The following is a 23,071-nucleotide window of genomic DNA, read 5'->3' on the forward strand; positions in this document are numbered from 1 at the left end:
CATTACAGTTATTCCCTTCTGTATTTTCTCCCTAATGGGACAAGGAGAGAGTACATCATACCAGTAACAGTTCTGCAACTTCGCAACTGAATGAATGGATAAAAGTCATAATAATCCCCTTTCCTACCTGCCCCCAACCCCTCTTTAATTCACATTCTGTGTTATCCTTTAAAAGCAGATGGCACCATCCACTGCCTACTCTATAGACTCCCCATTCATACACTTAATCTAGAGAAGGTTTTGGTGGATGTTTCCCTTATATTTCCCTTATATTCTTCATGAAATTCTTCAATGGCAGCTCACTGGGATATAAACCTATGATAACACTGTACTTTATTTGATGGGTAGGGATGACAATCATCACATAGAGAAAATGTCAACTTAGTAGATAAGGATCCAAGGTCTACTGTCTGCCACAATAGGTGGGTTTTAGGGGCAAGTTAAAAAGATCTACATGTCACTGAAAACTGTCTACAGAGTTAGTACATTGTAATGAACAGACAATGATTATAAAGACAATGGAGTTCACGAATACCACCAATTCACGACATTGTCATTTCTATGTAATATAGAAAGACCATGATTTTGCATGCAATATAGAACTTATGGCATTTGTTGAGTTCTGACAGCTTCATAATAGGCTACCCATCAGTAAGTAAAGTACCTGACCAAACCAACACAATTTTAGAGGGAAATGGTCTGCACTGGCAATATGATTCATTCCAAATGAAAAGGTATGATAGCTAACCTTCTATGGAGCTACCTTTGTAACCACCACAAATTATTTGGCCTCTTTAAGAGTTCCAGCAGTAGTCCCTACAAATGCTATTAAGTAGTAAGACAAGCTATGTGAAACTTCTGGTAAAGTTCCCAACACTCAGCTATAAGTGTTTTAACAGCTATTAATTTCCACTCCATTCCTTAATGACACGACTGGCTTTTTTTTAGTCCTAGATACCATTCTACTGCGTTAGAGCAATGCTAATGCTAACAATGCCTCACATGCAGGTAAGGCTTTATCACTGATGAAGTGCTTCAACTAATATTCTCTAGTTACACACACAACCACTCTGGGAGACGCTGCTTATTCTCAAACTTTTGCAGAGTTAGGTATGTATAGAAAATTAATGACAGAATGTTTCCTTGCAGCTTTATATGGTAAGCAAAAAGAGAGGAAAGATGGGTTTTGAAGTTGCTCTAATGTTCATCTTCATATAATTTAACATAGCTGCAGACTCCTGGCAAACAACTGCAAGCAGGCAGAATACAGGAATGAACTGGCTTTTTTTTTTGAAGCAAGACTTTATATTAGAAAAATAGACTCATACACAAAAACAGAGAGTCACACACACAAAACCCTAGACAAAACATAAACATGTTTTTCAATATCTGCAGAAAATGTAAAATGGGGGCTTTTATATATTTACATCTCACATAGACAGTAATGCTATCCATATCTTCATTGTGTTTGAATTCAAATTATAGAGATATAAAGACATACACACACATATCAAACATACTTGTAAATTGGACATATGAAAAGTACTTGTATAAACAAATATCCATATCTATACACATTTCATATCTATACAAGATACATATTTCCCAGTATTTTGTCATTTGCTCTTTCTTATTCACTTTCACTAGGAATCTGATAGGAACCAAATTTGACTCACTTGTCAGCTAAGTGTAGTTCTTTCAAGGTTTTGTAAGACCAAATTAATCTTTCAGTTGTGCTTAGAACTGTCCAGTATGCATCTGAGAAAGACAGTTTCCAACGAATAAACACTGGCTTTTGAGCACTGCTTCCCCTTATCTCTCTATCACCTTTAGGATCCAGGTTGCTAAGAAGCTCTGATTTTAAAATATTTTTAGTGCGGTGGTCAGGAATGCTACTGCTTCTATATCACCTTCAGTTTTCATTCTAGGTTATTTTTCTAGTTTTTTAAAATGCATTTCTTAGTTTGCTTTTTGGTAGATTTGCCTTATATCTGTTACATCATATGGCTTGATTAATTCATGATAATGAGACTTAATTTTTTATTGAAAGTATTTTTCCAATTTTATTGTGGTAAGAAAGTGGGTACACAGTCTAGCTCTAACCAGATTCCTAATGTAGGCAAATAAGAAAGAGCAAATGATGACATACTGAGAAATACGCATCTTGTGTAGATATGACATATATATAGATGAAGATACTTGTTTACACAGGTACTTTTCATATGACTAATTCACAAGTGTGTTTGGTATGTGTATGTCTTTACAGCTCTCTGAATTCTAACACTTAATATGTTAACATATACAATTCTGTGTACACTACTGTTCATTATAATAATGTGACTGTTTTCCTTATTATTTTTTTGCTGAAGTATAGCTGATTTACAAAGTTGTGTTAGTTTCAGGTATATAGCAAAGTGACTCAGCTATATATATACACACACACACACATACATATATGTATGTATATTCTTTTTCAGATGCTTTTCCATGATAGGTTATTATAAGATACTGAATATTGTTCCCTATGTTGTTTATGAATTTTATACACAGTGATGTATATATGTTAATCCCAAACTCTCAATTTATGTCTCCTCCCAAACCCTTTTTGCTTGTGGTAATCATGTCTGTTTTCTATGTCTGTAGGTCTATTTCTGTTTTGTAAATAAGTTCATTTGTATATAAGTGATATTGTATGATATTCATTTTTCTCTGACTAATTTTACTCAATACAATAGTTCTAGGTCCATCTATGTTGCTGCAAATGGTATTATTTCTTTTTTATGACTGAGTAATATTCCATTATATACCACATCTTCTTTATACATTCATCTGTCAATGGGCATTTAGGTTGTTATCTGTCTTGGCTATTATAAATAGTGCTGCTATGAACACTGGGATGCATGCATCTTTCTGAATTATGGTTTTCTCAGGGCATATGCCCAGAAGTGGGATTGCTGGATCATATGGTAGTTCTATTTTTAGTTTTTCAAGGAACCTCCATACTGTTGTCCATAGTGGCTATGGACATTCTCATCAACAGTGTAGGAGGGTTCCTTTTTCTCCACATCCTTTCCAGTAAATAACGTGACTTTAAATGTTTAAATTTTTTTATTTTTATGAGATGGATAAATCTCCTAGATTACACAAGTAGGACTTGTTCAAACTGAACTTTTTTTTTGAAGATGGTAGGGGTAGGATCCTTTGTTAAAGGGAAATTTTTGAAAAAATAGTCTTTCCAAGACTTGGGTAATTTTGGAATCTTGTGATGTTCCTATTTATTTCAATTGTTAATTTATGTTAATTGTTGGTAGGTACTATTATAAAAGGGACTTCCCTGGTAGTTCAATCAGTAAAGAATTCGCCTGCAATGCAGGAGACCCCGGTTTGATTCCTGAGTCAGGAAGATCCCCTGCAGAAGGGATAGGCTACCCACTCAAGTGTTCTTGGGTTTCCCTGATGGCTCAGATGGTAAAGAATCCACTTGCAATATGGGAGACCTGGGTTCGATCCTTGAGTTGGGAAGATCACCTGGAGAAGGGAATAGCAACCCACTCCAGTATTCTTGCCTGGAGAATCCCCACGGACAGAGGAGGCTGGTGGGCTCTAGTCCTGAGTGACTAAGCACAGCACAGCACAGTATTAATAAAGCACTTTTGCTAATATCTCATTACAATGTCAGGGATACAGTCTTAACTTGAGATGTGAAATTTAATTATGGTATACACCCTTATCAAAATGCATGCTTCAGAATACAAAAGAACACTTCCCTCCTCAGGTGAAGAGCAAAGTTGTAAATAAATGTGGTTAAGATGCTAGGTGATCAATGGTGTCAGTTCTAAAATAAAAGTTCCTCAGGGGATGCATACAAGGGAAAGCAATGTTCCCTGGTTGAGGGAAAACACCCAGCTTCTCTGTGAGAAGGGTTACTTATTGATTATTTAATTTCCTTTTAGAAGAGAAAGGATGTTTAAGAGCAAATTTTAAAAAAATATTTGAACTGCTTACAATAACGATTATTGTTGGGTGATATGTAGGGTATTTCAAGTGTGCTAGTCTTCCTGGAAATAAATGTCTTACAAAATTCCTATACGTAGAGTTTACTTAAAAGAGCTTTCACCAAATCAGATCAGGTAGCACTAACAAAATTAACTCTGTTTACTGAGCAACTAGAGCTTGAGGCAAGCCTGTGCCAAGCACTGGGGTTACAGTGGTGATTCAATGATGTGATATACACAGTCTTTAATTTTCTTCTGTCTCCTTGTGAACATATTTTCTGACTAAAGGAAAAAAAGTTTCTTAAATTTGCATATTTTTCCCTTGGGAAAAATGTCTCCAGTTGAGCAGGGAGCATAATTTCCATTCTGTTCTTCCCTCCTGTTATATTTCTCAGCAATCTTCATTAAATGGTCAGCTTGTCTCCTTTCTCTGGGCTGTATTAGCTAATTTAAGCATTAGAGTGATCAACAGTTCAGATTCTGGAGCCAGTCTGCCTGGGTTCCAGCCTCCACTTTCCAGTCACGAGGCCTGGGCTAAATTATTAACGTCTCTGCCTCTTAGCTTTCTCATCTGTGAAACTAGCATTTTAATACTGGTTTGGCAAAAAAGTTCCTTCGGGTTTCAAAAACCCAAAGGAACATTTTGGTCAACCGAATACTTCCGGCTACCTACGATTAGTATGAGCTGAAGTGTTTTCATACATACAAGGAATTAGGAAAAGTACTTGGCACAGAATAAGTACTCAATAAATTCTAGCTTATTAAATCATCATTATAAAGAGAAACCTAAAAACGTAGGTGTAGATATTTTACATTTTGCCAGCCATAACAAGATAAGCCATGTTAATATAGAAATTAATTAGGTTGAATTCGTCAAAACAAAGCTTTCCTTAACTATCTATTTTGAAAATTCAAAATTATTGTAAGAAAAGAGATGCCAAAAGGAAAAGGAAATAAAGGGAAAAACATTCACTTGACAATGACAAATGAGTTTTAAGCTTGATTTCAAGTTTCCATAGTAAAAATCTATCCAAGAAAATGAATGATTACACACACAAAAAGTTATGCAGTACATGAAAATTATTATAGCCTAAAAGAATTATGTTAAAGTTAATGTTGATTCAGTGGTGCTATGGACACTGCCTAATAGTATATATTAAAATTTTTTACTTTACTAGTTATTATAACTATTGATTAAAAATTTCCCTGTATATGAATTATATACCTTATATGTATACATATATACACACATACTGATACCATTTATCTATGATTTTCCTCTATAGTTTCTCTTCCACCCTTATTTATATTTTTTCTACAAATTTTAGAGTCTGTATAGGATGAAAAAAACCTTTTTTTCAACAAAAAGGAGACACTTTTTTAAGATTACAAGGCATTTGAGAAGTGGAAACAGCAAAGATCAAGTATAAGATAATAAGAGGAAAATGATGAAATGATTAGAGGATGATTAATAAGAAATGGAATAGATATCATATGAGAAGTTAACTCAAGATCTTAGTCCTAGTGCTTAGTCTTAGAAACAAGTTAGTTCTCTTGAAAAATAGAATGGCCTTTTAGTTTTTTTTATATATGTCTACCATATGTAGTGTAGAAATTGAAATCCTGTTGTATTTGATCTAATCAGACCATGTGGCTGGAAACAGATGTAAAAACTGGAATTTATTATTGTATTTTTAAAAACAATCTATCACACTTCCTGACAAAAGTCACTGCTATAGTTCAAAAGTAGAAGTGCTCTCTATCAGCATTTAATGGCTGGAAACAACAAACAAACAACCTAGATTTGACCAGGTTAACTTTGAAACAGGCAGACAAGAACGGGGATGGGAAAGGGCAAAAAGAAGAGATTTGGAATGTCCAAGCTGTCTGCCCAGCAGTGCTACTTTATGTGGGACAAAGGCTTTGCCCTACCAACTAAAAAGAACCTTTGTGTGCCTTGTAAATTATACTGAGGATTTGGATTTTAATCTGAGGGCAACAGGGAGATACTTAGGCTTTTAAGCAAAACACCTTTTGACATCACCGTTCTAGTTCTCCAGCGTCTGCCCAGTTCTGGCTCCTTAATTCTCAAGGCAACATCTTTGAACTAGATGGGACTCTCCTCGCCTTGTCCTTGGTTCCCAATATCCTCTCTTGTGTCCTCAGTCCAAGTGCAAATCCACAAGGGCAACTGAAACCAATACTCAGAGCAAATTAGATCTATGAAGCTGGACTCACTGCTCACCATCACAGGATCTGGCCTAAGACCATTCTCTCATCATCCCCTCCTGTTGACTGAGTTTCACAGACTCAGGCTTCTTTGCTGTTGTTTGAACACACTTCGCATGCTCCTGTCTTCAGGCTTTCATACTCACAGTTCCTCTTTTCCTAGAATGCTCATCCCAGACACTGGTCTGAACTTGCTCCATCATTTTATTTAGCTCTCTGTTCATACAGCTCTTCCTTAGAGAGGTCTTTTCTCACTACAGTATCCAGTAGCCAGGGAAACACCCATTACATGCGTTTTCCTTCATAACACATCACTAACTGATATCATACCTTTATAAGTTTTTGCATAGTCCCCTAAGAATGTTCACTGCTAGAGTCCCCACAACTGACATGATGTCTGGAACACTGTAGGAGACCAAGAAACATCAGTTCAATGGTCTAACTAGAAGTTGCTGGGCAGGTAACAGATGTCCAGTGAATATTTGTAGAAAACCTTAACAACTGAATGAATGTGTACATTCTTTAGGTAGGGCAATAGACTTATGCTAGACTGAAAAAATGTATTCATAATAATCCTGTTGTCATTTTTAATTTGCTTCTAATTACTTATTTGCTCAGACTTGGGGTGTCATTTGTCTTTGCTAGAGATACGTTGTCTACATTGAAATTTAAAGAGAGAAATAAATCAGGTAAATAGGATCATGTGTTGAAAAAGTAGTTGGGAATAGGAGAAATGGAAAGCATTCAAGGCAAACAGAGTATAGGGGAAAAGACCAGGTTCAGCAGGAAGCTTTAACCACAAAAATTCCAGGGTGACAGAAGCAGGGTACAGGAGATGACATGATAAATTAGAGCGTGCAGAGGGAGAAGAGATATGAGATTAGAGAAATACGAACCAGGGCCTTCGTGTGCCTTGTAAATTACACTGAGAATTTAGATTTTAATCAGAGGGCAATAAGGAGAGCATCAGTAAGATCCAACTTGAACTTTAAAAATTAGCCCAAATACAGGAGACAGATTGAAGAGAGACACAGCCTGAATGTAAGAGTGACTTTAGGAGGTGATGATTATAATCCATGTGGTATACGAAGCTGAATAATGACAGTGTTGCTGTTCAATTGCCAAGTCGTGTCCGACTCTTTGAGACCCAACGGACTGCAGCACACCAGGCTTCCCTGTCCTTCACTGATTCCTGGAGTTAGCTCAAATTCATATACATTGAGTCAATGATGCTATCTAAGCATAATGACAGTAGGGGCTGAAAGAAGTGAATCAGTTGAAAAAACTTCACAAGTTAGAATAGCTAGGATTTCCTGAGGGATTATAGCTGTGTTAATGGGGAAGATGTGGTTGGGGAGACAGACGAAATAACTGATTTTGGGACTAGAGAAGAAAGACAGAAACTCAGGTTTAAAGAGGGGCATTATAAAACCAGGGCTTCCAGGTGGCTCAGTGGTAAAGAATCTGCCAGCCAACGCAGGAGATGTGGGTTTGATCCCTGGAGAAGAAAATGGTAACTCCAGTATTCTTGCTTGGGAAATCCCATGGACAGAGGAGCCTGGTGGGTTACATTACATTGGGGTCACAAAAGAGTTGGACATGAACTACCAGCTAAACAACAACGACAACAATTATGAAACCGACTGTGGAAAGATTGGTTTTGAAATACCTGTGGGATATTATAGTGGATGTCTAGTAAACAGTTAAATTTATAGATCTAGAGTTTATGATAATCTCAGCTGGAAATTTAGATTTGAACAGCATCTGCTCATCAGTGTGAATTAATATTGCTTAGGGCTAACATTCTCATATGCTCTTTACCTAGATTCAGCTACTGCTAATAGTCCATCGCATTTGTTTTACATTTGTGTTTTCCTTCTCTCTCTCTGATACACGTACACACACATGCACACGCACACACACATACAATGTATATATTTGTTGAACCATTTGAGAGTAAGTTGCATGCATCATGGTTGCGGCCCTAAATACGCACATGTATATTTCCTATGAATAGGAATATTCTTTTATAGAATCGGAGTGCAGTTTTCAATTTAGTCAATTTCACACTGACACAATACTTTTATATGACTGTCTTCTGCTGTCAAGTTTCGACTACTGACCCAATACTAAGACCAGACAGCATTTTTAATTCTCAAATTAAGGTCTACTTCTGCTATGTTTAGCTTTTACAATTACACAAAAATCTAAGAGCCATGTTTAGCGTTCGATCTTGCTTGCATTTTCCTTCTTACAAAAGAAGTAATAAGGTTTGAAAGGATATTTCTTTATATTCCTGAAGTCCATCTCTTGCAGCTTTTTAAAAATTCTACAAGTTCCATCATCTACATAAGGGCAAAGCTATCATTTGAATAAGAGTTGCCTAACTGAACTGTTTTGTACAGTATTTGTTATGACGCTTTTTTAATGAACAATAAGGCTTCTTAAGACTCCAGAGAGCATTCTTCCTGGTCTTAAGATCACCCAATTTGAGTTATATTACTTTTTTCTCCTTTCAAGAAAGTAATTGATAAGGAAATGGTGAAGGATAGTGGCAGAAGGAGACAAAGTTCATTCTGTAAAGGAGGCTTTACGATTATAGTCACCTTTAAGAAATATCAAAATTATAATTCTAAAAAATGTGACACATCAAAAAATCAGCGTGAGCTAAAGTCAGTAGGTTGTCAGTAAGGGTTCAGAGTAGGATGATTTAAACCATCAGCATTCCAAACCTAACAGGATCGGAGCTGCACAATAGGAACCATTGTTTATAGGAATCCTTTTGCACCCACTTGCAAAGTTGCTAAACTGGTTTCTGTTTCCTTTGTGGGTGTTTTGGTCAAAGAAGAGAAGCATGTTCTGGCTTGTCATTGAGAGCTGATCTCTAACAGAAAAGATACAGATTTATTAGAATTATTTACCTCCATAAGAATTCTAAGTTCACATGGCTCAAAGCCATCCACACCTGTGCAAATGACCTTCTTCCTTCCTTCTTTCCAAGTCTTCTTTTCTTTAGATGTGAGAAATGGACCTGAGTTAATCTGCAAGCCACGACAAAGGCAAATGTTTGATACATCTTAAGTCTTTGATAAAAAGTAGTACACACAGCAGTCCTTAGCTGCCTACAGAAACCACTGGCAAGATGACCAACCCTAATGACACGTTTGTCATTAGGCTACTGGAAGATCTGCCCCTAAAGTACATGAACTTGGGCGCACCTTCATATGGTACCTGTTTTAGAACCTTAAATACAAAATCAAACCATGGGACTCCAGTGTAAATCTGTAAAATTAGGGGACTTTGAAATCAGACATATCTGAGTTTCAGTTCTCTCTCTGCTGCTTACTGTGTTGCTTTGGCTGAATTACATATAGCTCTCTATCCCCCAGTTGCCTTGCTAGTAACAAAAAAGAGACAGAATATACCTGCCAGGGCATTAAATTGGGATTAAATGAGATAACATATGTAACATGTCTAAGTACAATATCTGCCATATGGTAGGTGCTTAAAAAATTTCCCTGAGCCCTCCAGCATGCTGACAAGGACTGATTTACCACAAAGCAGAAGGACTGATTTGAGGCAGAAGGATTGATTTAAGGCAGAAGAGATACAGGGGATGGAATAGAGACTTCTTGGAGGTGGTGATATAAATCAGGGAATGAAGGCAAGCAGGAGACAGCAGGTTGTGCCTACAGTCCAGACAAGGGCACGCCAAGCCTGAATTTGGACAGTGACAGAGGGCTTGGGCGTGTGTTACCAAGCACAAAAATACGTGACTCCTCATGTTCATATCTGCGAGGCAGGGAGCACGATGCTGCCCTTGCAACCAGCAGGGAGGAAGAGATGGCTGGAGTCAAAAATGGTCATCTGAATTCTGGATATGTTTTCAGAGACCCTTAGACTTTAGGAACAGTTGCCCAGCTTCAGATGGATGTGTGCTGCTTTAAGCTTAACAGAAAGGTCAGCACCCGTTTCCTTTGGGGGAGTTAGCTACCTATAGGTGAGTTGATACAACAGCTGTAAATACCCTTAAGAAAGGAGGAAGTGTAGAGAAAGAAGAGAACAGGAAAGCTCTAGACCTGTTTAGGTCAGAGGTAACAATCCTGTTCTACGCTTTTCAGCTTTAAAGGTTGAATGCCAAAAGTATGTTTGTAAAAGGTGTTGAAACACAGTGTGGGTGGGAGGTTCCGTATGCATCTGGTTTCTGGGACACTGGTCATTTGATGTCTTATTTAAACAGCAAAAAACATTCAGAGAGAGTTTCTTTCTTTATGGGAGATTAAGAATAGCAATGGAAGAAAAGCTATGATAAAACTAGACAGCATATTTAAAAGCAGAGACATTACTTGGCCAACAAAGGTCCATTCAGTCAAAGCTATGGTTTTTCCAGTAGTCATGTATGGATGTGAGAGTTGGACCATAAAGAAGTTGAGCGCTGAAGAACTGATGCTTTTGAACTGTGGTGTTGGAGAAGACTCTTGAGAGTCCCTTGGATTGCAAGGATATCAAACCAGTCAACCTTAAATGAAATCAATCCTGAATATTCATTGGAAGGAGTGCTGCTGAAGCTGAAGCTCCAATACTTTGGCTACTTAATGCAACGAGCCGACTTATTAGAAAAGACCCTAATGCTGGGAAAGATTGAAGGCAGGAGGAGAAGGGGACGACAAAGGACAAGATGGTTGGATGGCATCACTGACTGAATGGACATGAGTGTGAGCAAGCTCTGGGAGATGGTGAAGGACAGGGAAGCCTGGTGTGGTGTAGTCCATGGGGTTGCAAAGAGTCAAACATGACTGAGCGAATGAACAACAAAGAATAGCAAAAATTAACATTCCCCGAGTTGCTTCCTGGCAGGTACTCTTGTGTAGTAGACAGAATAACGACTCCTAAAAGTGCCCTTGTGCTGATCCCTGGAACCTGTGAATATGTTACCATAAGCAGCAAAGGGGGCTTAAGGTTGTAGATGGAACAGATACGTGGGTGAAATGAATTAAGGCTGCTACTCAGTTGGCCTTGAGATGGAAAATTAACCTGATGGGTCCAATGTAATCACAAGGGTCCTTCTAGGTGGAAGTGGGAGACAGAAGGCTCAGTGCCTGTGTGATTCCACGTGAGAAAGACATGATTGGTCGTTGTTGGTACAGAAGATGGCAGTGGGCAAACAGCCAGGGGTTGTAGCCAGGAACCTGTAAAGATCTCTAGAAACTTCTAGAAAAGGCAAGACAATAGATCGTCCCTTAGAGCCTTCAGAAAGGAATGTAGCTCTGCTCACATACTGATTGTAGCCTAGTGAGATGAATTTTGGACTTCAGACCACTGGAACTGTAAGATAATAAATCTGTATTATTTTAAGCCACTCACTTTTTGATAATTTGTTACAAGTGCAACAGGAAAGTAATATATCTGCTAAATATTAATAGTGTCCATGCCATACTTGAGGTAGGACCTATTATTATCCCCATTTTACAAAGAATTAAAATGAGAAGTCATAACTTGGTCTGATACCAAAGACCATGCTCTTAGCCACTACCTTGTCCCCCTCTCAGTTCAGCTCAGTTCAGTCGCTCAGTCGTGTCTGACTCTTTGTGACCCCGTGAATCGCAGCACGCCAGGCCTCCCTGTCCACCACCAGCTCCCGGAGTGCACTCAAACTCACATCCATTGAGTCAGTGATGCCACCCAGCCATCTCATCCTCTGTTGTCCCCTTCTCCTCCTGCCCCCAATCCCTCCCAGCCTCAGGGTCTTTTCCAGTGAGCCAACTCTTTGCATGAGGTGGCCAAAGTATTGGAGTTTCAGCTTTAGCATCAGTCCTTCCAATGAATATTCAGGACTGATTTCCTTCAGGATGGACTGGTTGGATCTCCTTGCAGTCCAAGGGACTCTCAGGAGTCTTCTCCAACACCACAGTTCAAAAGCATCAATTCTTTGGCACTCAGCTTTCTTCACAGTCCAACTCTCACATCCATACATGACCACTGGAAAAACCATAGCCTTGACTAGACAGACCTTTGTTGGCAAAGTAATGTCTCTGCTTTTTAATATGCTATCTAGGTTGGTCATAACTTTCCTTCCAAGGAGTAAGCGTCTTTTAATTTTATGGCTGCAGTCACCATCTGCAGTGATTTTGGAGCCCAAAGAAACAGCCTGACCCTGTTTCCACTGTTTCCTCATCTATTTCCCATGAAGTGATGGGACCAGATGCCATGATCTTAGTTTTCTGAATGTTGAGCTTTAAGCCAACTTTTTCACTCTCCTCTTTCACTTTCATCAAGAGGCTTTTTAGTTCCTCTTCACTTTCTCCCCCTCTAAATTCCTCCAAAATCTCTAGAGAGGAGTCTGATGTCATCAACTTGCTTTCCTAAAAAATGCCTCAACATAGTTCTACTCAGCTAAAGATAACTGCATCGTAGTATAATGGGGCAAGAACAGACTATAATCACACCTAATAAAAACAGTATAATTGTCTTCTTGTTAGGATGACTTTGTATCCTTTGCTTTCAACCAGGAATGTAAAAAGGACCTTGTCATAAATAATTTCCATTCCTTGAAACTCAGTGTCTACATTTCAATGTAAATAAGAAGTAGGAACTATTTGACTTGAGGTTATTTTAGCAATGCCCTTACTCACATTAAATTTTACTCTTTCTGTCCTGGCTCCTTCCCTCCAGAAGGTGGTTGGTTCAATTAAAGCAGGCTATTAGGTAAGCCTAGGCTGAGTTTTGCTAGAGAAAAAGGAAGAACACCTGGCTTGTACAAAACGACTTTAGACAGAAACCAGATAGGCAATGCCAACAGACAGTCATAGCCTATCCTTGTGTTTTAATTCTTGTAGTTGTAGTTTTTATAAATATTTCCTTTTAGCTTTCAGTGTAAAATAGTACATTATATCTATCTATCTATCTATATGTAATTTTATCTTTATGAATTACACAGGAAATGCTTCTAAAAGCTTGCTTTTTCATGAAATCTTTTTCCTCACCCCACTGTAGTACAAAGAAATGACTTTGCCCTAGTGCAAATTAAAAGTCCCAGGATTTCACCTCATTCTTCTTGTAAGATTTCAAGAGATTTAAGCTGAAGAGTGCATTAGGCAGCATCTGGTCTATTAACTGGCTATATCCTGACCTGGTTTTTTACCCAGAATGACATGCTTTACAACCTCAAAAACTTTGTGCAAAGAGGTGTGCAAGTTACATGCACACGTGTGTACACGGGGCACACAAAGACACCCACATCTTATAGATAAACATGAGGAGCCTAAATAATTTCTGAAATGCTTACATCAGGCATAGTACAGTACATAAACTTTTTGAAAACCACTCTCGGAGAATAAACAAGAAAAGCTTATGTAACAATTATCAAAAGGTAGCTACCACCTCTATGTTATTTGCAAACAGCTGTACAACCATTTGTTCATCAGCTGTGTACTGGAATGGCAGTAAACAGTTTTGTTCAGTAAACCTCTTCCACGCTTCTCTTTGCACCTGGTTTAAAAACATGTAATCCAACACTTCAGTAAAGCAACTGAGCTTTGTTACTGCATAAATTATTTCGACATCTGTCCACAGAAAGCAAATGGATGAGGTCAAAAAGCAATGATTATTAATGCTGTAAGTCTTCTTAATAAGAGCAACACCCATAGCAATTTACAAAAAGCTAAAATACAACATTGTATCTAATTTAGAGGATATCAACAACATGGTAGAACGGGGAAAGGTGGCAGCATCTAAGTCTTTTAAAAACTCACATAAGTATGCATATTGTCCAGCAAATTATACATTTTGTGTTTGTTCCCTGTTAAAAGATGATACCAAACCATGAACACAGGAAATAAGCTTTGCCATTAATAGCCATGGCCTTGTCCTGATATAGCCATGTTTTCCTCTCCCCTAGTTCCTGGCTATTAATAGCCAATGTTTTTCAAACAACTCAGTGGTTCATGACTGTGAAGTACAACAAACCTTATAGGTAAATAAACTGGAGAGAGAAAGAGCAAGAACAGAAGTTCACATATTCTGACTCTAAAACTAATCAGTTGCACAAATCTTAGAGAAGTGTTTAAAATTAAACCAAGTAAGAACTCTTCCTGTTCTGACAAGTATTTAGTATTATAATTAACTAAACTAATGATATAAAATATTAATCAGCACCATCTATAACTCAAAATATCTATATTCCATTTGACATTACCAATAACAGCATTATCACATGGAGGATCAGCTTACATGGGGTTAATTTTTAAGTCAATGGGGAGAGTTGAAAAAGATGTATTGTCAAATTTATAATTGAAAAAAAAATCATCAAATCACCCATACATATGGTATGCAATGTTTTGTGTATATCCCACATGTAGAAAAATTCTTAAGCATACTAAAGCATGTTTGAAGGAAGAACAAAAGGAAATTCTATATACAGATGTTTGGACATTCAAACTACATGGCTTTAAGAAAACTATGAAACCCTGGTGGTGAATGGAGTATGGATGGGGGACCATAAAGTATTTCTGTTTGCTTTTTGGTATACTGCTTTGTAGTTCTATTATACATATTAAGCTCTACAATTCTAATAGATTTATTTATCACGAGGTTGAGATGACAATTATGGAGCCACATTCTATACCTGATATGTATTCTGGGTCTGAAGTCCTTGAATAACTCCAAGGTGGTATGATTTCACTGCAGCTGTAAGTGGTAGACATGTCTAGGAATATCACCAAAATTTACACTTTCCTCTTGTTGAAGAGATGGATATGTGTTGGCATATCGTTGCCCATGACCTTTTCCCTGAGCTGACTGGGTGATGACATCTTACCTGACACTTGACTCAAGGACTGCTCTTCTATGAGCAGATGTCTGGATAATCAGGCACTCAATTTGGAACCGAGAGGTGAATCCTAGAGCTCAAAGACTTTCTTGTTAGAGTCTAGTTGAGGTCATAATGACCAAAGCCAGGTACAAGCTAATGGATAAGGAGAGAAACTAGTCTATACGCAGGAGAATGGAAAAGACTTGCACAGCAAAATGGAAATCCAAGACCTTGGGGATATATGTATACTTATATCTGATTCAAGGTGCTGTATAACAGAAACTGATACAATATTGTAAAGCAATTATCCTCCAATTAAAACTTTAAAAAAAAGAAAAGAAAGAAGACTTTGGGCAGTAGGGGAAGAGAGAGACAACCGTGACTTCTGATTTTCTAGGACCAAGTCCTATCTTCACCAAGCCTGGATTGCAGACGTCACTGCTCGCCCAATCATTACCACCCCTACTGTTTTCGAGTATAACTGGGTCAGTTTTAACTTCTTATGACTCAGAGAGCCTTGACTAGAAAGAACACTACCATTTAAAGCATATGAAACACTCTGATGGAAAAAATTATATTTTTTTCTCATTTGACCCTTTTACTAAAGCTCTGAAAAAATATTACTTTCAGTTTATGGGCAATAAAAAGGAAATAGGAAGATTGTGTTCAACACTGTAGAGCTTTGTCCAAAACTGGGATTTCCAACTCAGGACTGTCCATCTCCTTTATTCCATCTAACCATCACCATTATGCCTAGACAGTTTCTTCCCAGTAGCTAAGAAAATTTGTCCATAATCACAGATGTCCTTATTTTCTTACTCACTGACAACATGCCCAGGATTCATGTAGAAAGGTAGAACTCTCTCCCCCATAACACAATGGGGCCAAACTTGTCATTGGAGGTTTTAGCCCTTACCCCAATTTAGTAAATCTGATAGTACTGCAAATAGGTGTTGGTGGGCATAACAAGTAAGTGGATTCTGAAGCTATATGCTATTTTAAAGAATCATAGGCTTTTCAACTAATCTTTAAGTACATTGAGGGTTATTACCATTTAAATTAATGAACTTTAAGTAAAGCACCTTTGTAAAGTGGATAGGCCTTATCAGTTGAAGGCCTTATAAGAAAAGACAGGTTTTGCAGATGGCCAACAGGCACTTGAAAAGATGCTCAATGTTATTAATCATCAGAGAAATGCACATCAAAAGCATAATGAGATATCATCTCACCCCTATCAGAATGGTTATCATCCAGAAGAACAAAAATAATAAATGTTGGTGAGGATGTGGAAAAAAGGGCACCCTTCTACACTGCTGACAATAATGTAAATTGGTACAGTCACTGTGTAAAACGGGGCTTCCTCAGTGGCTCAGTGGGAGAGACTCCACCTGCAATGCAGGAGCCGCAGGAGACTCAGGTTGGATCCCTGGGTCACGAAGATCCCCTGGAGGAGGGCACGGCAATTCACTCTAGTATTCTTGCCTACTACATTTCCATTTTGCTGTGCAAGTCTTTTCCATTCTCCTGCGTATAGACTAGTTTCTCTCCTTATCCAGAATGCCACGGACAGAGGAGTCTGGCAGGCTACAGTCCATGGGGTCACAAAGAGTCAGACATACTAAAATGACTGAGCACACACACATTGTGTATAACAATATGGAGGTTTCTCAAAAAACTAAAAATAGAACCACCATATGACCCAGCAATTCCACTCCTGGGTATATATCTTTAAAAAAAACACAAAAACACTAATTTGAAAAGATACATGCACTGCAATGTTCATAGCAGCATTACTCATAACTACCAAGACGTGGAAGCAATTTAAGTGTCTATCGAGATGCATGGGTAAGGATGTGGTACATATATACAATGGCATACTACTCGGCCACATGTGAATGAAATATTTCCATTTGCAACAACATGGACAGACTTGCAGGATATTATGCTAAGTGAAACAAGTATGAGAAAGAAATCCTATGAGATATCACTTACATGCGGTATCTAAACAAAACAACAACAAACTAGGGAATAGGACAAAAAAGCAGCAGACTCACAGATACAGAGAACTAGTCGTTACCAGTGGGAAGAGATTAAGGGAGAAGAGCAGCATAGGCGGAGGGGATTAAGAGGTACAAAATAAGCTCCAAGGATACACTGTACAACACAGGGAATGGAGCCAATATTTTACAATAAGTATAGATGGAGTATAACCTTCACAAATTGTGAATCACTGCATCACACACCTGCAACTTATAAAATATCAACTATTCTTAAACACTTTTTTAAAAAGAACAGATTTCCCAAAGAAAGAATTAGGTCTTAGGGCTGCAACACAGAAACCCTGCCTGAGTTTCCAGCCTGTCCTGTCCTACAGAATCAGGATTAAAGACTGCAACATCAACTCTTACATAAGTTTCAACACTGTCAGCATGCTCTCAGATCTTGGAAGTGCCAGTTCCCACAAAACCATGAGCCATTTCTTGAAAATAAATCCCTCTAGATAAATCATTCTAGATATCCCAACAGATAGGTGGGTAGACTATGTATTTTTATATGTGTGCATGTGTGTATTTCCCCCTGATTCTGTTTCTCTGGAGAACCCTAATCCCGAGGATCTGCTGAGGTTGTCGACAGTGGGAAAATTTGACTCAGGAGATGATACAGAAAAAGACCTTAGTTTAAAATCTGCAGGCAGTCTTTCATAAAGTTGGGAGTAGAGACCCCGAGCGGATGACACTTGACTTAGTAGAACGTCTTAGTGAGTTATTAAAATACGAATGCAGGATCAGAGCCTAGACTGGGGTGAGGCATGGACAGCTGTGTGATCTCCCCAGTATGAGGGAGTAGTGGAAGGAAGCTGGTGGGAGTTACATGAACAAACTTCAGAAGAAAGGCAGAGGGTCTAGTAATGTGTCCAGAGGCCCCAGTCTGAGAAAGAAATCCCTAGGGACAGTGGTATCTGATACTGAATTTGAGGTGTTTCCGGCTCTTTGCTTCACCACTTCTCTCCCCACTCCCAATCAACTGTGTCACACTTTTAATGTTGTTTTAGTTGTGTCTTGGGAGTCAAAGGAAGAAGGTGTGGCTTTCCAGCTTGAAGCAAACTGGACGCAGGGAGTGAGCTTCTGCACCCACCAAGCGCCTTAGTGAAGAGCAATGAGTAGCGGTGATAATGGCAGAGAAATCCGCTGCACATAGTCTGATTCAATGACAGCCAGTCTTGAAAGTGGTGGAGGTTAAATTACTTACGTACTTGAAAGAAAAACAGTTTAGATAGACAGCAGATTAAGGATTGCAAGTAATAGCTGAGAGCAAGATCTAGGAGTAAGACAATCTTGAGGTGAAATCCTACCCTCCCTGCTCCAAGGGGTGTTCTCTCTAAATATGACTTCCTCATTTATAAAATCAGTTCAGTTCAGTCGCTCAGTCGTGTCCGACTCTGCAACCCCAGGGACTGCAGCATGCCAGGCTTCCCCGTCCATCACCAGCTCCTGGAGCCCGCTCAATCAGTCAACGTATAAAAAAATATTCTGAAAAGGTGTCAAAAATTGAATGCATGTAAAGCACAGAGCATTCTACCCAGTGCATAGAAAAAACTCAAACAACATATATTATCATCATTAACAAAGAGAAGCCTGTAGGCCTTTTCATGAGGTTTGCAAATGCCATCGAACATGTGTGTTTGACGCTGGGCTGTGAAAGACTGTCTTTTCTTCTGAAAGTCAAGCTTCCTGATTTCACAGCAACCTGGCTTATCCCTTAACCAGCAGGACTCTACCCTTTTGGCATTCCGCCCCGCCCCCACCCCCCCAACATCCATTTTAAAAAGGTGGTTGAAATATATATTTAAAGGGTGGTTTATGTTTTTACAAAAGTATAATTGTAGATTTGAGGTCAAGTTTTACAGCATACAATTACACCGTATAAGCCTGCCTTTTCAAGAGTTTTTTCACTTAATCCCTTCAAATTTTAGGTTGCTTCTGTTTATTCTTGACTTTTAAAGCAGTTTCAAGGCACTGCTTTCTAAGACATTTTAAAGTGTTTTTTTTTTTTAATTTAAAATTCTATCCAAATCTTTATTTTTAGAGAAAAATAACACGTTCAATATTAAACATCTGGGTAATATAGAAAAGTAATAAAAATAAAACAACCATCCATCATAATCCCATTACTCATAGGGAACCACTACTAAATAATGGTGTATTACATACACCCTCACACACAGAATACATTTTAAATGACTTGAGATATACTGTATAGATTTCACTTGATAGCTTTAGCTCAGAAAGATAATATGGTAATATCATCTACCACACATACCATTTAAAAATATAGAAAAACAGGATGAAAAATGTTAAGGGCTTTTTTTTTTTCTTTCTCTTATATTGACAAATTCTATAAAAAGTATTTTATACTTTATGGAGGAGAGCTCCCTGAGGATGAGGATAGTGCCTGATTCTAGACATGATTTCAGGAAATATATCAGAGAAAATTAATCATCTTGCTTTCTGTCCATTTCCCTGATTAGACTGTTAGCCCAGGGAAAGCAAAGCCCTTTGTGCTTTTTTTCCATTGTATACCAGTACCTAGCTCAGTGCCTGGCACCAAGAAATTGCTCAGGAGGTATATGATGGGATGAACAAATGCTAATGGCAGATGGGCCTTTCTAAGATCAGCCTATATGATACGGGTCACAGAAAAAAAAATCTTGGAATAATATAGAAAATCTGAGGTTTCTTTTTGCAGTTAACAGATTGTATACATCATCCACGAAGCCAAGTGTTAAAATCCTCAGTAGTGACAGACTCTCAAGTGACAATCATAAAACAGAGAAGCTACTGGGCTCTTGATGCTCATAGCAATCTACTGTTAAAGGTCACAAATCGCTGTCATTATCCAAAAGCATAAGACAGACTAGTATCACTGATACAATCAACAAAAAACTTTGGCAGCTTCAACAGTTGATGAGTTATCATCACTGGAATTGTTTCAACAGAAGTGAATGGCCACTTGACAAAAATGTTTGAGAAGGGATTTGAGCCTTGGGTAAGAGGTTGGAAGAAAGTGCTGTTTAGGTCGGGCCAAATCTTAAGGGTAGCAAAAGGGAGATCCACAGGCCACATTTATTTTGTGGATGGGTTTGTATGCAAGGCAAACAACATTTATTTTTAAATTGGATTGACTCTGTTCTTAAAACTGAGAGATGCAACATGCTCACATGTACCAGTCTCTAGCAGGGGGGCCTACTAGAGATCCATTACTTTATAAATAAAATTTAGCTTTAGATTAAGCTAATAAGGCATCACCCTAATAGAAGAATAGTTAAATATTAGAAAAACTAATACAATAATTCATGCAATCATAACCATACAAATTTAATAAAATTCAACATTTTAAAAAATGACATTATCTTAATAAAGATTACAATAAACAGGTTTGAATATCTTTAGATTGGGCATACGCTCTCAAATTCCCATGGTTTCCATCACTCTTTTATTTGCAAATGATGGATATGCTTATTTATAGTAGTTGCTTGACCCAAACAAGCCTAGGAGTTTTCTGCTCTTGAATTCTCTAACATCTCTTTCAACACTTGATTATCAAGAACTAAGTGACATGCTAAGAGAGTTATTGAGAGGAAGGGATATAAACTTTACACTAAGAATAACCATCACTCTGGGACTTGCAAATCCTTTCTCTACTCTTTATCCTTGACATTCTAGCCTGGACATGAAATCCAACTCTCATTACATAAGCTTGTGGCTCACTTCGAAGATTTTGTCTGTTATCAAAATATTAACTTAACCTTTCCCAGTAAGAAACCTGATAAGAATTCAACATATCTGTGGACACCAAAAGAAAATTAATCTTTTTTATTCCCAGTTGAAGAATAAATATGACCCAGTTCAGATATCTGAAGGAAGATACTGAAAGTAACAAATCTCTCTAACCATGTAAATTGTGAATTCAGGCTCAATGTTCTTTTTTATTTAAGTCACTGAGTTACAATTGTATGTGATTTTATCAGTGTACACTGTAACTGTAAACCACTGTGCTAGACCAGCTCTGTGACCCGCCACCAATGTTTACTCTTTGAGATGCTGAACTAGTATCTGATAAAGAAAATGGTGACATTTTATCCACTCAGTAATAAACAGCTCTTGAGAGTCCCTTGGACTGCAAGGAGATCCAACCAGTCCATCCTAAAGGAGATCAGTCCTAGGTATTCATTGGACGGACTGATGCTGAAGCTGAAACTCTAATACTTTGGTCACCTCATGGGAAGAGTTGCCTCATTGGAAAAGACCCTGATGCTGGGAGGGATTGGGGGCAGGAGGAGAAGGGGACGACAGAGGATGAGATCGCTGGATGGCCTTACCAACTCAATGGGCATGAGTTTGGGTAAATTCGGGGAGTTGGTGATGGACAGGGAGGCTTGGCGTGCTGTGATTCATGGGGTCACAAAGAGTCAGACACAACTGAGCAACTGAACTGAACTGAACTGAACTGAATAAATAGCAACTAGGAAGAAATCAAAGTGTTCATTGTATGTGAGGAGGTAACACTATCCTCTAATCTACCTGTCAACTTGCCTCCTTAAATTGAATAAGGTCTACCAAGAGAAGACGCTGAAGTTGCTACAAAGTCCCCTCTTTCTCATGTGTTTATAATTCTCTTCACAAAAAACCCTAATTTTTGTGGCAATTTCCCAAGCGATAAAATTTTGGGAAAATGTGAAAACTGGAAAAAACATTTTTTTTTAAACTGAGGAGATAAGAAAAAATATTTTTAGTACAATAAATTTTGCACTTACCCTCTCAGATTAATAAATATGTACTTGGCATTTATTTCATTGATGTGAGTCTAAGAGCAATCAATGAACACCTGAAAAACTTAATTTAATTACTAAGGCATTATTTTTTTTTCAGAATTTTTTTCCTTAAAACTTTATTTTTTTAAATTTATGTAAAAAATATATATATATTTTTTATTTATTTAATCTACTTTACAACTATTCTTTTAAAACTATGGTGTCATTTGACCTGCAATGCAGGAGTCCCAGGTTCAATCCCTGGGTCGGGAAGATCCCTTGGAGAAGGAAACCCACTCCAGTACTCTTGCCTGGAGAATTCCATAATCTTTAATTGCCTAAATATCTTTTAAGTGGTATTCAATCTAGACTCATTTTTTTTTTTTTTTGAGCAACAGTTTTTAAAATACTGAATAACGGCATTTTATTTAATGTTATGTAAAATAAAATAACAGTACGTTATTTAAATGTTTGTGGTAGTGGTCAACCATTTTGAGCCAGCAGAACACATCATCATCTACATTCTGATTACAGAGTAAGTAATCAAAGTGATAATCAAATTTTTTCCACAAGTTGGGTTTCTATAATATTTCAGGAGGTTGTTGTGAGACTTTGTAAGGGTTGCCAAACTGTGGCTTTAATTGACCACATCTGAACATACACCAAAGCACACGGTAGTCTCATGCCAGTTTCTGTGAGGTCTAGTAGGGTGTAGGTTTTCATTTTGGATAGTTGGTAAGTCTTTATTTTAGTTGTACCATTATGTTACTTTTCACATCCAATTAAGTAAGTTCAGAGATACCTTTGGTCTCCCACTAACATCGATCTGTGATGATGGAAATCAACTCTTCTCAGTTAACTTACAACTAAGTATTAGTTACAAGTGACAAGTATAGACACTTTCTTTACAATACTCCAAAGCCCCAGGTGTGGAGGGGACATCATGAAGTTGCCTTTAATAATTCTTAGATTCTCCCTTGTTATGGGGTCAAGTGGGACACCTCAGGACACACTTCTGGGGCCCTGTGATTCTGTAGTCTGCAGAGTTGTCTTACCCTCATGACTCCTCACAAGACAGCAAGTATTACCTTCTGACCTGTGTGTACTCATGCAGAGAAGTGTTCACATTTGTGTCTTCCTGGATTGTGTGGGGACTTGAGTAGGTTGAGGACAAGAACAGAGGCTGCAGGCAAAAACTGTCAAAGAATAGCTGAAACTAGTGGTAGT

General features: G+C 38.0%; 1 protein-coding gene across 6 annotated transcripts in view; it reads right to left on the reverse strand.

The window, feature by feature from the left end:
- OXR1 (oxidation resistance 1) overlaps positions 1 to 23,071 on the reverse strand; it is a 484,414-nt gene that overhangs the window by 126,252 nt on the left and 335,091 nt on the right. The window lies entirely within an intron of this gene.

Source organism: Cervus elaphus, chromosome 21 (assembly GCF_910594005.1).
Source record: "Cervus elaphus chromosome 21, mCerEla1.1, whole genome shotgun sequence".
Lineage (NCBI taxonomy): Eukaryota > Metazoa > Chordata > Mammalia > Artiodactyla > Cervidae > Cervus > Cervus elaphus.